Genomic DNA, 15,349 nt, shown 5'->3' with positions numbered 1-15,349 from the left:
TATGTCTGTGCTTGGAGTTTACACAAGTCTCCTTAGCAACTTGTCTGAATTTATTTCTCCCTTAATGTGTGTGGGTTTCTTCCAAATCCTGAGTGAAATGGGAGTCGAGTCTCTAACAGCCCATCTCCCCTCGACTGGGGTGCAATTGTCGCGTTTGGTGAGGGAGGCTTTCACTTCCTTACCAGCCGCCCCCCACCACTGAGGTGGCTCAGATCCTGTGCATTGTGACTTTGTGGACTCTTGGTAGCTTTCCAGAAACCCACATCTCCATGGGGGAATGCTAGAGCCTGTTTTTGATGGCCACAGCTGTGCAGATTTCTGCCGCAGCCTCGCTGCTCCTAGTGCCCGCTCCCGTGTGTGGCATATGTGTGAGTGTGCCTGTGTGTACGCCTGTGTGTTATGAAAGAGGGCAGGAACAACGGAGCTCCCTCCTTTTTCTGTCTTGCTTTAGTTCCTTTCTCTCCTCATCCTTCCCTCCTCCCGACACAAAAGGCCCTGTAATTCTAATTAGAAGGTGAATATAAAGCTATTAGACAAAAACAGACTTTTAACGATTTATGTCACTGGACTTGCTTCAGGGGGAACCACCCTAAGTACTGCAGTGCTTTTCTCTAAAATTGCTTTACCTTCAAACAGCCCTAGGGGAGCGACGATGCTGCCTCATTGGAGCCAACACAGAATATAAATCTTAATATTTCTCTCTTTTGCCCCCTCCCATTTTAGAGTCAGGGGAAAAAAGAAAAGAAGAAACCTAGCCAAAAAATGTTAAGGTTTGATTTTGGCTCTTTCACAAACAGATGTTGCTTGTCATTCTGCTGTTGTTAAGCAGGCACCAGATTGGACCAAACAGCAGTGGTGTGTGTGTGTGTGTGTGTGTGTGTGTGTGTGTGAGAGAGAGAGAGAGAGAGAGAAAGTCTCTCTCTGTGTGTTTGTATTTGTGTGTGTGTGTGTGTGAGAGAGAGAGAGAGAGAGAGAAAGTCTCTGTGTGTGTGTGTGTGTGTGTGTGTGTGTGTTAGGGATGGATGAAGGGGGCTAGCAGGAAAAAAAAAAAAGACCCAAAACAAAAACTTGGACTTTGGGGAAAGTTGAGAGCAAGAGTAGGTGATGTGGGTTAGTACATTTTCTTTCCAAACTTTGATTTGGCAGAGATTGTTTAAAATCATATTCTATTTGATTGTTTCTTGCTGTTCAACACTTGTTTTCATCGAGTGTGGAAATGAGAAGGCCTGGGAGCCCTAGGGGAGCAAAGCTGGACACCTAGGGTGAAATGCAGAGAGAGGGGTTGGCGGCTGTCCTCTCGGGGAATCTGTGCCTGGGCAGAAGGCAAGGGGCTTTCTGCTTCAGCTGAACCTAGTTCTTGGGTTTGACGATGGCTTCCTTTTCGTAAGTCTCATTGTGGAGCTTCCAGGCTCTTCTTTACCTTTCTCAGAACAAGAATCCCATTGTTCTACAGTTACAGGTCTGAGGAAATACTCAATTTATACATTGCGAATCTCTTTCCTTGGGGGATCTAAGTAATCTAATGCTTTATTTCTGTACCCCCACTTTCCAATCTAATTTTGGTATGCTTTCTCAAGGGCAAAACAGCTTTGGATGAAGAGTGTTAAAGTGGGCTGGTGTTAGGAGGCATTCCTGCAGCGTGGAGTTCACTTATATTAAAGAAATGGCAGACATCTGATTTTAAAAATGATATGTCTCCTGTTTCTACGTCCGAATCGGGGTCTAAGCAATTTTTTTTTTTTCATTTTAATCCCCATTCTCCGCTTTATTAACAATATAATCAGAAAGGAAGTTGTAGATTGGCACCATTGCATTTTAAAAAGGAAGAAAAATTGTCTTCATGAGCAGACTTATTCCTTTCCAAAGCGAAAGTATTCTCCCTGAGCCAGCTATACACGGAGCAACTTGTTACTGGCAAAGTCTCTTTTTCTTTTGTTTCATCAAGTGTGTCCAAAGCAGATTTACCTCCTATTTCTCACTCTTTAATGGTTGATCTCTATTACACATCTGTTGTAAGTGAACATTAACTGGGTTTAGATCTTTCAATTACAAAAAAACAAAAAATCCACTATTCCAATAATCCGAGGGCATCTTTTGTTTGAGACCAATCTCTTACTCTATCATGCTGTTCGTCGTCCATGTCTCTTTTCTTGAGTGGACCTACATATGTTTTCACTTGTAATTTTCCATAAAATATTTATTTTTTTTAATATGGGAGTGAGTGGTGGGAAGATTATAAATACCAATTTCTAAAATTCCCTTTACTTGAAAGGAACATGAAACCATGGCTTGGCTTCGCCTTCCTGCCCCTCCTCCCTTCTGGTCAGTTTTTTTTCCCTCTCTCTGAGTAAAAGAGAATCAATTCAGCCTAAACTAGCTGGCTTTGGTACTGCCTTGCCTCCATGAGAGATGCCCCCACACAGTGATCTGGTACCCCTGTGGCAAGGTCACTCAGAAAAGTATGGTGTGTCAAGATGCATGGCCCTAGTGGATTACCTTGGAGTAGCAATTGCTAGATGAGCCTCTCTTGTTGAGATGATAGGATCTTTCGGCAAAAGACAGGGGCTGCATCTGAAAAACTGCAAAGCCACGGGGGACCAAAAACTAGGTGTCTCTCTGCTTCATGATGTTGGGTGTCAGGATGAATGCCCAAGAGTAGATGGAGCACATTGACCCTTTCCTTCCCTCCCTCCCTCCCTCCCTTCCTTCTTTCCTTCCTTCCTTCCTTCCTTCCTTCCTTCCTTCCTTCTTTCTTTCTCTTTCATATTCCTTTTATCTTACCCTCCTTCCTTTCCTTCCTTCATTGAAAATTGTTCAGTCAAATTGCCCCATCTCTCCAAGACAAAAGAAGTCCACTGAGATTTTCCACAAGACATACATCTTTAAAAAGAGAAGGAGGGGTGAGGGGCAGAAAAATCTTCCTGTTGGTGTAGTTCTGCTGACATCACCATGGATTTGGTGTTCAAGTCCACTGCCGGGCAAAACTCAAATAGATTTTCCCCTTTGCAAGCAGCTGCACAGTGAGTTCAGTTCGCCTCCCATTAGTAAAGGAACAATGAGGGAAAGGCGAACTCCACGTCTAAAACATGGCCAATGAAAGACGTTGGAATAGAAGCCAAGAATCCTGCTGCGGTGGGAAAGGGATAGACTCTGAATCCACCACATTCAGATATCTGCTCCTTTTTAACATCCCTATCAACAGAGAGAGATAATGACTCCGGAATCATTTTTGAGTCAAAAAGTTAAGATTGGTGTCGCAAAGATCCTATATCCCACCAGGTAATCACAACCTTGTTCATTGATTATACCTTAACTATTCTTCTTCACTATTGACACCCTGTTTCTTAATCAGGTTTAGCAAGTGAGCAATTTGGCTTGAAATACTGGAATTCGGGAGTATTCTGAGATTTCACATTCCTATTTGATTATATTTCTGGTAAAATTGTTCTCGGGGTCTGCGGTAGCCAGGGAAATTCCAGGAAAAATGTGAAAGTAACTTATTTGCAGAACCTTTTTATTATGCATAGTTTTGGAAAGCAAGTAAACAAAATGCTTCCCAAGGTTTGTCTAGAAATCCTTTGTTTCAGTTTTTGATGTTACTTTTTACTCTTGTTCTGGCATTACTTCCAATTTAAGTTTGCAAAAAGAATTGGGTAACAAGAAAGAAAGGAGGGAAGAAAGAAGAAGACAAAAAGCAACCAGAAAACAAGAATCTTGATGCCCCCCCCCCCAGTATTTTAAATGTCTTATTTTTCAGATGCGGGTGAATGATTGGAAGACATTGACTTAGCAAGATGGAAGCAGGTTTAAAAATAAAATTCATAAGAAGTTATCTTTTCCAGGTAAGGGTGTTTTCCTGGAATTTCCCCCAAATCTTTCATTCCCTAAATTATTACAGATTTTTGGGACATACATGAATGGGTTTAATTAGAAAGAACAACTATATTTTAAACATAATTTAAAAAAATAGCAACCAATTTTATAATTTTCATAGCCAATGAGTGGCGCAGTCACGGCATATTATCCAATGGAGTTCAGAACAGTTTTTAAAATTTATTACATAATAGTACTTTCTTCTTTTGACAATGATTTAGGAAGAACTCATTTGAAATCAGCAGGCACTGTCCTTATACTCTGTGGCTATCTTGGGTATTTGAATTCAAAAGTCTAACGATTAGAGGATTGGCTCTAAAAAGCCTACCAGGTGTTCTGGGTTCTGGAAGAGAGGGCTTATATAAGTTGCAGGATGACAATGTTGATATTGTAACTGTAATCTAAGTTAGTCCTAAATTGGTAATACTATATGGCACTTTATGGAACTATGCCAGTACGTTCCCAATGAACAGGGTTTAGGCTTAGCTATTATGATACAGAAAGTTTCCTTGTAGTGTCAACGGAAAGATGTGAACTATTTAAAAACGTTTGATAATATAAATAGATATTTGTTTGGTAAATTATCTTGCCTTGCATTTGCCATTGTCTAAAGGCATTAGCTTATATTTTTTAACTTACGTATTAGTATTACTAAGAGAGCCCCCACAGAATCTTGCTTAATGAGGTAAGCCAAAATTTCCTCTGAAAAGCATCCTTATTTTCCATCTTAACACAAAGAAGGTCTTTGAAGAAGGTATTCTATTACTATTTCAGGAAAAATATCTATCTAAACATACCCTTACTCTACCCTACTAGGTCAGTATATGATTCAATTTGATCCCTCCTCCTCCTCCTCCTCCTCCTCCTCCTCCTCCTCCTCCTCCTCCTCCTCCTCCTCCTCCTCTTCCTTCTTTTTTCTAGTAGCCTGGGTGATTTTTGATTGCTCTTTCATTTTTATTTTTTTTTAATTTAAAACTTTGGATTGTTCAGAAGCTAACATTAGCAATTACCCTAGCAAAACAGAGTAAATAACTTCTTTTCATCTTATATTTGCTAAAGAGAATGATATAAGATGCCCCCAATTGAAATACAGCATTGGCATCCTTTCTCTGGGCTTAAGAGAAAACCATACAAATTCATGAAGGTGGTTCCATTTTGACAGATCTTAGTCCACTGCTAACAAATAATGCTGTATATTGTTTTAATAAACATGATATAGATTGAGTATCCTTTATCTGAAATGGTTGGGACCAGAAGTATTTCAGATTTTTTAAATTATTTTATGGATTGGGAATATTTGCAGATACTTTGAAATAACTTGGTCAGGGGATCCAAACTTAAACACAAAATTCATTTATGTTTCTTATAGACCTTATTGCATGTACCTGAAGCTAATTTTATACAACATGTTTGGTGCACCTGCTTTTGGACTGAGACCTGTCACTGAGTTCAGATGTGGAGTTTTTATTCTTATGACATTATGTCTGCTCAAAAAGTTTCAGGTTTTGATACATCTAAGATGTTGGATTTTTGGATTAGGGTTATTCAGCCTGTAATAACAATTAGTTCTTTTTATTTTGGGAATCTGTTCATATTCCCTTCAGTTTTAAGAAGAGCTCCTGTGTCCCATATATTTTAACAATCCTTAATGTTATTCAAAGTGTTCATCTTTAAGTGCCCATGGCCCTTTTTTGGTACCTGAGATTGAACCAGGAATGTTTAACTACTGAGCCACATCAAGAGCAGCTCCCCTTTCTTTCTTTTCTTCTTCTTCTTTTTTTTTTTATTTTGAGACAATGTTTTGCTAAGTTTCTCAGGGCCTTGGTAAATTGCTGAGTCTGGCTTTGAACTCTCAGTCCTCCTTCCTCAGCCTCCCGAGCAGCTGGTATTACAGATTACAATCAAGTACCACTGTGCCCAGCTCTGGCCCTATTCCTCTGTCAGAGAGATCAAAGGAAAATAAGAGTCTCCAGGCTTATTTTTTTTTAATATTTTATTTTATAAAGGAAATGAGCATTTTAAAATAAACTAAGTAAAGACATTTTGGGGTTTCTCATGTGGATACTCATTTTCACTTGGCTGTTGTCACTTCTGTGGATCTAAAAGACAAGCCTCACAGAACTACAGATTACAGTTTGGGCAACTTCTGCAGCAACAGCAGGCTCCAGGCAGTTGCACCCAGAGCTCACTAGAGATGACGTAGGCAGACAGCAAGGTATCCCCAGATGGGTGCATCTCAGTCCAGGTCTTCCTACTATTGTTCTTCTATTCTCTTGATTTCACCTTCTAGATGTGTATATAGAACCTGATCTTTTCTCTGAATAATACCCCAATTCACTTTTTATCATTTTTTGTTGTTGTCAGGAGAGCTTTAGTTTATCTCGTACATTCTTGAAAAAGGAGTAAAGTCAATTTGTTAAAGTCAAGGGGATTATTTTGAGAGCCAGGATCCATAATCATAGCTAACAAAATTTGTAAAGGTCTCTTTTTAGGTCATTTCAAAGGATGGAAGTATGAGCTTTTCCCAGCACACAGTGAGGATAATTATTTAGCTTTCCAAACTGTGAGTCTTCGTACTGATGATTAAGACTAGTTCTTCCATAAAACTCATAGGAGGAGTCATTCCTACAAGTTCATTGCCTTGGATGTCCCATTCTGAGATGTAGAACACAGGCCTCCAAAAAAGGATGATACGGTTGACAAATGAAATCCTTTTATGAGAAGGAAACAGATTCATTTCTCATACCCTTGAACAGTGTTGGGGGTAGCAATTATGTAATTTCTTTTATGGTTTGAATTTTACAAAATATACCTAAACATGTCCATTGTTGATATTTGGACCAATAATAGGGGCAAGGATGGGTGGGGGTAGGAATAAAACAACAAACTTACCCTGAAGATGAGTCTTCCAATTTAATATAATTATTTAATATAATTGCATCCCCTCTAGAATGGTATTCAGAAAATGCTCTTTCAAGTCTGATGGTAGTTTTTACTAGTTTATTCCGGCTGTTTTCCATAATGTAAATAGAAAAGGGAAGTTTCACTATTCTATTCCATGTAATTACAAGTATTTAAAAAAAAAGATCGTGTACTTGGGCCTTCAGGTGTTTTCTATTTACAATTTAAAGAATTTTTCTTTATTATGTTGATTTGCCATATTGACATTACTTTGCCCACATAGTGCATTAAGGACTGAATAAATGAGGATTCCATTTTTTATAAAGTAAAATGATAAGGTTTGCCTAAAACCCACCATATTGTGGAGAGAGTGCAAACCTAGGCAGGTACTTGGGAGAGAATAGGAGATTTTGCCTAACTTTTGCCCTTTTGAGGGCGGGACTAAATCCTTTTCCTTTCTGGCATAAAATAATTGAATGGCTGAACCGTGTTGGACTAATGGTTTTAACATTTTATTTTCAGACATGTCAAACCCCCAAACGAGAGAAGATGCCGAGGCCTGTTGCCACAAACCCGTAGATCCGAACTTGTGGTGATAGTCCACACAAGCTTGTGTCTATAGGTCTGTGTCTGGTAGGCAATTGCACAAGCCATGGGCTTTGCCTGTGTGCCACCACTATCCCTTCAGTCTTATCCTCCCCCCTCCCCTTAGTCTCCTTCAAGAGAGGTACAGATGGAAGGTGGGCCTCAAGAGGAGGAAGGAGACCTTTTGTTCTGAAATGGACAAGGTTAATTAATAGGCTTGCCCTCAGCCCTGCTGACTGCTCTCACCTGGTCTCAGCTGTCAAATTAGGAGGCTGGGTTGCAGGTGAGGCTGCAAGAATTTGAGTGATTCAGACAACTGACTGTCGAGTGATGAGTAAATAGATAAGCGAACAAGGGTTCATTTTGATTCCTGGAAGCCTGACTAATTGTTTGCAAAGCTATTATGCTCTTTTTGGAAAGTGACAGAGACTGGTTTACAGGACCAATCTTACTCTGGTTTGTATTGTTACTTTGTTGCAATTCCCCCCTCCAATTTTTTTGCCAAGTTTAGTCCAATCAGTCCTTATTTTAATAAAAGAGTTGACCCAGGAGAATGGATAATCTGCTTAACTATTTATACTTCTGTATATACCCAGCAGGATAAGAAGAACTTTTTAGTTAAAAAAAAAAAAAGATATGGCCTGTTTAGATCCAAACTCATCTTTGGTCCCAACATTCCCTGGTCAGAGCTGTTTTATAAGTCTTTATCATGTTTGAAAGGCTGGAATGAAAATAATTTTATCCCTTTGCCTCTTAAATGTCACCATTGTGCCAGGATTGGAAAGCCAAGCTGACCACAGATCAAAGCAAAACTGGCTATATTTGTATCATTCCAGCAATGTGAGCTGAGGATTCTGTAAACAGAACCCAGGGTGAAAAGTTGATCAGATTTTGGATGCCTCTTAAACTTATACTCCCTTTTGTTTAAGCACAGAAGCATAGTACCAGGAATTCCCTTAAGTTATTTGTTTATTTGTTTGTTTGTTTATGAGTGTGGTGTAGCCTCTTCTAACAAAGCAGAGTCAACCTGTAATAACTGGTTCATTAACATCAGAAAAGAGTTTGAAATTCAAGTGGATACATTGTATCTCCTCTTAAGAGTTGCATTGTTCAGAGAGACCTAGAACTTTCTTCTGTCATGTATTAGGAAGGACAGAATGCAAAGCTCTATAAATACTAGACCAAGAGGGTAGGTTTTTATGCCTTTCTTTTGCGTGGCATAAAGGGGGCTGTCTGTAGGTCTCAGCCCTGAACTTGCCAAGAAGTCATTGCTTTAATATGGAATGATGGCAGATTACATCTAGAAGAGAAAGACTGTCCTCATTGGTGTATGTCATGTGTAATTGTTTGCCCAAGGTCTTCATCCACCCAGTAAGCAAACAATCTACTTGGTTGGGTTTACGTGCCTCTTTGAAGTGGTTGGCTTGGAATGAGTAAACTCCAGCAAATGAACCCGGCACCTCCACTGGGTAAACATGTGTTTGATATGGGCAATGTTTCATCTCTGCTCATCATCCCTCTAACCTGCTATAGTTAAGTGTGCTGCCAGTGGGATTAATGGTGAAGTTTATGGATCCAGGGACCCCGAGCTCCCAGCATTATCTGCACAGGAGCAATACAAGGACTGCAGGATGGACTTAGGTACCTGCAGGATTGTTTCCTTTAAGGAGTTTTTGTAGATCCATTTTCCCAAGAACAAAGATCATGTAGGACACCTACCTTTTCAAAGTTTCTGAAAGGCCTCAAACATTATTTGATTCATCTGGTTAAAAAATATTCTAGTGGAAAGCCCAAAGCCCCTGGACCCTGGCCATAAGAAACAGGATATTAAATATTTTACATGATGATGAAATTCAGTGTTTTTCCCTTCTTCCATGTTCATGAATGAATGGTTCTCTAGATTTTAATTATTCCCTTGGGGCTCCCTCAGAGTGCACTGAATATCCTACTTCAGGAAGCATGCACAAAGTAAAATAATTTCAGGACTTCCCCCCCAAAAGACTCTGAAAATATATTTCATTAGCCAGTTTAGTATGGAGGTTTGGAGAGAAGGGATATAAAGTGAACTCATTTTATAAAAATTCTCAAATCATCACTATTAAAATATATTTATTAACTTTAGATTTATTAAAAAAAAATTCTTGTTTTAAGAATTGTAATTGATAAAACAAGTCATTACCAGAGACTGGGGAGGGAAAAATGGATATTCAGCTTAGAAAAGGTTTCTTATATTTCAAAATTAACAAATGAGTTTCTTTACATAGGAAGAAAATGACATGGATATGGTAGAAGTCACTTTAAATTTTAAATTACTCTGTTTTCTTATTTTTGCAATATTCTTACCAATCATTCCTCAGTATTTGTTAGGTCCTAGGGATCCTTGTCTTCTGACTATGGTTTTTAATTTAATCAGATATTACTTAGCCTCTCCATTTAAGATTTTAAAAGCTCCTTATGCTTGCAGTAGCATTGAAATTTTACAGAGAGGTCAACATGAATGACTCTTTGAAGATTTTCAAATATTTATTGGCATCTAACATGGTGCTTAATAAAGTATGAGTTGGAAAAAGACTATCTTTCCTTTTCGACTACCTTTCCATAATGCTAGGAAAGTTATGATGCATTCACTCACATATTCATTTAACCAACCTTTGTGATTGTTTACTTGATGTTAATCACTTTGCTAATGGACAGAGATATAACTCTGGATTCAAAAATACAGATTATTTGGTCAGAGACTCCTTTACCAATTTGTATGTCAGCCATACAGACATGTGTTTTAATGAGTCACATGTCACATGTCCAAATTCCAAATACCTAATCAAATATTAAGTATGTTCCCTAGTGGAGAGTCCTCTTGTTTTCTTAAACCCACACACCTCAGCTTTGTTTGAGATGTATTCGACTCCCTTTGGGGAAGCATTGCTGGTAGTCCTTAAAACCTCAATATTTCATAGACTGAGAGTCTTTTTACACATGTTCAGAGTATCTATGGAAGACATTTTTTTTAAAGTTAAAGAATACAAAAGATTCTCTAAACCTAACGATATTTAACTGCTATTATCCTATAAATACCACTTCTTATTTTATTTTTAACTTTCACTTTTCAATAAGAATTTTATGACATCATTTCATATCATAATTGCATGTTGTTATTACATGCCTACAAATATTTACACTAATTATGTAATGAGCCATAATTGCACTAATACATGATAATGGGCTAAACTCAGTGTAAATAAACAAGGAAATTCACACAATCAAAAGAGCAAGGTATTGAAAACTATTACTCTTCTAGGAGCAATGTCTTTGTATTGTTGACCCCAGAATAAGAAGGTACATGGAGAAAAATCAATTTTTCCGTTTCCAGGTATTTAAAAGCTGTCTAAGCTGTATGCTTAGACTGATATGCCTCCATCCTAGCACATCAAAACTGGTCCTCTCTTTGTGGTATCTTACTAACTGTTGCCTGACTTTCTCCTGCCTTGTTTTCCATTCATATTTATGTCCTGAATGTTTATAGAATCAGGCAAATTATCAATGCAGAGTAAATGAAAGAAGTTCAAATAAAAAGGAAAGAAAATAAATTGTATTTTATTTTAGTGTCCTAGTGAATTAAATCTTCTATATAAGTCAGCATCTAGAGGCAGAAAACTAAAAATATTTCATGAATTTCGATGTGCAATACAGGATTTAAAGTAAACTGACCGAGACAAATTCATGCATTCTGATATATTCCCCCCTCTGGAATCTTGGTAGCAAATCCACCTCACCAGGAATGATGTTCCAATGTAAATGGAAGGACAAGGGACTGGACATAAAAATTACCTGGCCCTTAACATTAGCTTTATACCAAAGTTTATCCATTCACGCATGCATTCTTTTTATTTGACAAAGTTTTTTTGTTTTGGTTTGGTTTTTGTTGTTGTTGTTGTTGTTTATTTGTTTTTTAATCTTGTACCATGTGCCAGGTACTAGCCACACACAGTACTGGATTTGCAAAGGTGAATAACATGGCCCCATCTTCACATGGCTCAAGATCTAGTGAATGAGACACACTGATAAATGGTAACACAATAGATTGAGGGTTAAATTAGAAATATGTACATGAAATTATGAGAATATCACAGGAAGAATTCTTTGAGCTAAGGAATGAAAAATGAATGGAATTTGCTTGATAAAATTAACTTCCCAGTCTTTGAACTCCAACAAAAATAAGATAACTTTAATCCAACAGAGGCAACACCCCCACACCCCCACCCCCCAAAAAATAGCCCAACCAGGAATCTGCATGAGAGAATAGGTTTAGAAAAGTTTTGGGGGAAAAGTCGTTCTTTTACATGCTGGTGAAATTTCATAAATAAACACCAACTCTACAGCATTTGGATTGGTCCTTTGAACATAATCAGTGTGATAAGAGTCCCACGTGTTCAGTATTCCTCTATCTCCATTTGCCTATCATGTCACAGACTTCACCAGGCAATGTCAGAGTCTAGCTAACCAATGAAGAGAGGTGAGAATTATGTAATGATGTGATATAATATGTAATAGATATGATGAATACTGTTGGGAGAATGTTCAACCTGGCTTCTATATGATTTGTTTATCTCTACTTTGCTCAAAATCCTGTTTTATCTTTTTACCATGCTTTAGTTCAAGCCATTTCCCCCTGTTTATTGATCCTGTAGGTTCCAGTTTTTCAGTTTTATAAGAGAAACATTTGTTTTCCTCATATTCTTTTTCAATTGTCTAAGTTTAAATATGGATCTACTTTTCTATTCCTTCAATGGATACCAGAGGGCATTAGACTGGTCAGAACTGCAACATTACTATAATTTTAATGCATAAAAAAGATATTCAAGAAGACCAGTTCCAAATGTTTTCTCCCTTCCTGTTTACATAATAGCCTCAGGCCAAGGTTCTTGTGTTATTTTTTCCATTATCAGACCCTTAGATGTGTTGTCTCTTATGAATGGCCCCAATAGGTGATAGCATGAAGAATCATTATAAGACTAACTTGAAATTTCATCACTTAAAAAGTAGTAGCTTTCCAGCCATTGTGACTGCATGTTCCCAGGTTGAGGTAGTAGGTTGTATAGTTTAGAATTACATCAAGGGAGATAACTGTACAGCCTCCTAGCTTTCCTTGGGTCTTGCACAAAGCAACATGGCAAGAATGATCATGATTCCTCCGGGCATTATTTTCCTAGGAAAGCCTATAAAAGGTAAGATTGGGAACAGTTATTTACTGGTAATTTAGAATTCAGGTTTTGTTTAATTCTTATACTCATGTGTGTTTTCATGTTCAGTTTCTTTAGTTGGAGTTTGTTTTGCCAAACATGTGAGCCTTTGAGGGATATGTTATACCACTTATCTGTTGTCACAATAATGCTGCATAATAAACAACACAAAACCTCAGTGGCATATAACAATCAACATATATTTAACTCATGAATCCATGGATTAGTGATTTAGACTGTACCATTTTTCTGGTCTTGGCTGGGCTCATTCATTCTGGCTGTGTGTTGTAGGATGGGATGCTAGGATGACCAGGGCAACTCAGTTTTGTTCCTCCTATCACTTTCTCCAACAAATTAGTCCTAGAACATCATGGCGAAGGATTAGGACCAAGAACAAAAAAAAGCCAAATGGCTTGAGGATCTTACAAGCATCTGCTTGCTTTGGGTTTGCTAATATCCCATTGATTATTGGAAGTCACGTGACCAATACTGGAGCCAGAGTGGGAGGTACTGCAAAGTTTCATGACAAAGGACATAACAAATTTGGGCCACTTTTGCAATCACTTTTCATTTTCTTGGATATCACCAAATTGAAAATAGTTCTGATCCTTCCATTGGAGGAAGCTTCCAAGTTCAAGAGCCATGTTTTTTAATTCACACTTTGGAACTTAGGCTTAGCTGATCTTTGAATTGTATTTTATATCCTTGTTGATGAGATATACTCCAATCCTATGTAAAAAAAAAATGCCCAAAGACTAGAATGGTAATGATATGGCTTTTGATTATATCAGAATATATGCATGATCATTTCTTGGTGATAACCAATGTCGTGAATGATAGACATGTCTCCTGTCTTAGACTGAACTCTCAATCTACAATGAACTTATGAGCAGCAAAACCAGCACTAGAATCCAACTCTGTCAGGATAGAATTGATTCAAGTTCAGGTGCTTTTCATCAGAAAATAAAGACAGGTAGTGAGAAGGTGTGTAATGATTTAATGTAATCCATTTTATTATTTTCTGGTAGTTTAATATAATCACAGTATATGTAAAAAAGAGAATGGTTTTGCAGTCCATAAGTATGGTTTTCTCCCCCACCCTCTCTCTAAGCTACCTTCAAGAAAAGATGAGATCCCTGTGTTACATTTTGATTCCATGCCCAGATATTTCCATGGGGAGTAATTTGTGATTTTTGCATCACTAAAAGGTCAAAGATAATGAGTCTTAGTCTGATGATAAAGTACAGCAAAAGGTTTGCTGGTATCTTTAGGCCACCCTGAAACTTCTCAGCCGAACTAAGAGCAAGACCCAAAGTCTCCTGTACCATTTTAACTTCTTAGCTCCTTCTTTTATCCTTTAGAAGAGCCTTTGGCCTGGCTTTAGAAGACAACTATCATTATTTTGTCATATTTATTATGAGTTTGACATGAAACATATTTTTTACCTGTATCTGTGTTGAATAAGGGTTTACGTATTAAACATCTGTAGCCACTTGACATATAAGGACCTACTTAGGGCTGTTTATATATTCGTAAGTCTTTTATAATATCAAGTTATCTTCTTGTACAATACAATAAAGTCCTCTCATTTTCAGTGGCATAAAGTGAAGTGGATTCATGTACTCTAAGAGCAAATTAGTGTTTGGGATGCCCTGCTTCTAAAGACAAAGTAATCTGACTGTATTTCTACTGACTTTGGTAATAAGGCTATATCTGCCAGAATTTAAATAACACCTTAATTGCCTTCAGAATGGCATAGTGTCTTGGAGCTCATACTGATGTGTTTTTTAGCCAATAACTTATGGTAGGACAAAGAGTTTGGGAACTGCAAAGAAAATAAATTGTGTCAGAGGCCACTTTAGTCACATCTGAGTATCAATTTCAGCAGTAATGGATGGGTAAAGTATTTTCCAAAATGATTCATTCCTTGTCTTCATTTTGTGAAAATGTATTCTGTTTTCTTCAAGGAAACTCTTTTCTGAATTTTATGTAATTGACAGTCATTTGTAGCCTCAGAAATCCCAAATACACCATTAATACAATGGCCACAATATCTTCTGGAAATTAATTTTTAGGATTTAAAAAGGAAAAAGAAAGTTGAAGCAGGCTTTATTTTCAAATACCATCAAGAAATTCTAATATGCCTACTGGTGGAAGAAATATTATTTTGATTTTTCAGAATCTGTTCTTTTAATCCAGCTATTTTCTAAGGCACTGACAAACTTCAAAACAGAAAAGTATTGCTGGCAACTTGACCTTCTTCAAATAAGGAATGTTTTGCTAATGCAATGTAAGGATATTGGCCAGTTCGAAGAGTGAGTGTATGAACTTTCTTGAAGACAGGTCATCTGTGCTTTTTAATTTTCAGGCATCAGCTTCTATTTTACTTAGTTTATTAGAAGAGATTTTAAAACCAGCACAGGATAATGCCATTTTTGCACTGGGTATGTGTTTACTTCCAAAGACATTCTTGTAAGGACAAACATTAGATCTCTCAGAGTGGGCCTTGGCTTACTGCCTTCTCTAAGCTCTCTGGAGATTCGGGGAGAAACAAGGAAACTAAGTTTTTCTTATTTCAACCACTATATATTTTCTAAATGTCTAGTGTAAACTGTGAGTGGAAAAACACCCCATTTTTTGACTGTTCTTTCTCAGCGACTCTTAAAATAAAAATGACATGATCAATGCATGGGGTATAGTCTTGGGTAGCTATAATCAAATACTTAATTTCAGGTATCTAGGTAGTTACT

General features: G+C 37.6%; 1 long non-coding RNA gene across 2 annotated transcripts in view; it reads left to right on the top strand.

Annotated features, from left to right (window-relative positions):
- LOC139706907 (uncharacterized) overlaps nucleotides 1–15,349 on the top strand; it is a 257,770-nt gene that overhangs the window by 196,716 nt on the left and 45,705 nt on the right. For both annotated transcript variants that reach the window (XR_011708613.1, XR_011708614.1), the window contains exon 5: nucleotides 3,758–3,842. This is a non-coding gene — a long non-coding RNA (uncharacterized lncRNA). The remainder of the gene's footprint in view (nucleotides 1–3,757; nucleotides 3,843–15,349) is intronic.

This window comes from Marmota flaviventris, chromosome 9 (genome assembly GCF_047511675.1).
Source record: "Marmota flaviventris isolate mMarFla1 chromosome 9, mMarFla1.hap1, whole genome shotgun sequence".
In the NCBI taxonomy this organism is placed as follows: Eukaryota; Metazoa; Chordata; class Mammalia; order Rodentia; family Sciuridae; genus Marmota; species Marmota flaviventris.
Note: the sequence above shows the minus strand (reverse complement) of the source record. Positions and strands in the feature narration are given on the sequence as shown.